Genomic DNA, 1656 nt, shown 5'->3' on the forward strand with positions numbered 1-1656 from the left:
CAGTAAAACACACGGCAACACACGGTAACACACAGTAACACTCAGTAACACACAGTAACACTCAGTAACACACACAGTAACACACACAGTAACACACACAGTAACACACAGTAACACACAGTAACACACACAGTTACGCACAGTAATGTACAGTAACGCACAGTTACACACAGTTACACACACAGTAACACACATTAACACACAGTTACACACAGTTACACACAGTAACGCACAGTTCGCACAGTAACACACAGTAACACACAGTTACACACAGTTACACACAGTTACACACAGTAACACACAGTATTACCTCAGATGTGTTACTGACTGCTCAGATGTAACATGTAAATTGTTGTCATCGTTGTTTCCGTCGTTGGTAGTTTTGTTGTTTTTGATTAATTGTTTGTTGTTTTACATGATGATGTAATGTTTCCTTGTCTGTCTGCAGGCTCTGGATCAGGACCGCTCAGCCCTGCAGAAGGTGAAGAAGTCTGTGAAATCCATCTACAACTCAGGACAAGGTACAGATCAGATCCTGGTCCCTTTAGGGCTCAAACCTAAGTCAGTTCATCGGTTGATTCTCTGCTTAGAGTGTTTTGAGGATGTTGAGTTTTTCTGACAAAAACAATTTGATGACATCTCCAGAATTTCTTCTTTTTTGAAAACCAAACAATTAATTAATTAATTGAAAAAACAAAACCTCATCATTAATTTGTATATATTATCTATTAACCTCCAGTGGTTTAACTTGTCAGCTCGCTGCAGTGATGTCACGGCTGACTCTTGTACACTGTGACATCACCGCTGTTAAGTTACTCTTTAAAGACAGGATTGATGATGTTGTTGTTGTTGTTGATGTTGTTGTGGTGGAGTAGAGCATGCTGGGAACCAGGAGAGCTTCAGCCAGGCTCTTGAGAGACTGGGAGGAAACTTTGAACTGGGAGCCGCCTTCGTTAAGTTCTCCTGCCTCGTTAAAGAACTGGCTGCTCTGCTGAAGAACCTGGTCAGTCAGCTGTCAATCAATCATTCATCAGTCAGTCAGAGGGGTTCAGCTGTTACGACAGTGAAGTAAAGTCATTGTGTCTCCTCCTCAGCTGCAGAGTCTGAGCCATAACGTGGTCTTCACTCTGGACTCGCTGTTAAAGGGAGATCTGAAGGGAGTTAAAGGGGTGAGACTGGATTTTAATATTATTATTATTCTCTAAAGTTTTTCTCATCTCATTTTTAACTCTTTGATTTTCTAAACGTTGGTTTGTTCAGTGAAGCTCAGTGTTCATGTGTTTTCTTTTCTGTTTCAGGATCTGAAGAAACCCTTTGATAAAGCCTGGAAGGACTACGAGACCAAGCTGTGAGTGTTTTTGAAAAGAGAGAACCAGGTCCTTCTGTTCCACTTAGAGACCTGCAGCCTCTCCTCTGCTGGAACTTATTTATAATGTTTATTTGGCTGCATGATCATTTACACCTGTAATCCCTTTGAGGGAGGGTGTCACTGTAATGCATGCTGCTGGCGATGGCGGCGTGCTGCTTCTCATGTACCAAATTTGAAGTTGATTGTGATTTATGAAGGGAAATCAGCGTGCGACGTGCACGTGTTATAAATCAGAATATTTTTGTGCGTTCCTATCACAGACCGTATAAAGAAGTGGGCGTAGCTGC

General features: G+C 41.8%; 1 long non-coding RNA gene across 1 annotated transcript; it reads left to right on the forward strand.

Moving 5' to 3' along the window:
* The first annotated feature begins 446 nt into the window (after positions 1-446).
* On the forward strand, positions 447-1427 carry LOC123966269. The gene is made up of 4 exons (XR_006823931.1): positions 447-521; positions 876-1003; positions 1095-1169; positions 1299-1427. It is a non-coding gene; the product is annotated as an uncharacterized LOC123966269 (long non-coding RNA).
* The last annotated feature ends 229 nt before the right edge of the window (positions 1428-1656 follow it).

Source organism: Micropterus dolomieu, unplaced genomic scaffold, assembly GCF_021292245.1.
Source record: "Micropterus dolomieu isolate WLL.071019.BEF.003 ecotype Adirondacks unplaced genomic scaffold, ASM2129224v1 contig_13010, whole genome shotgun sequence".
Taxonomy (NCBI): Eukaryota; Metazoa; Chordata; class Actinopteri; order Centrarchiformes; family Centrarchidae; genus Micropterus; species Micropterus dolomieu.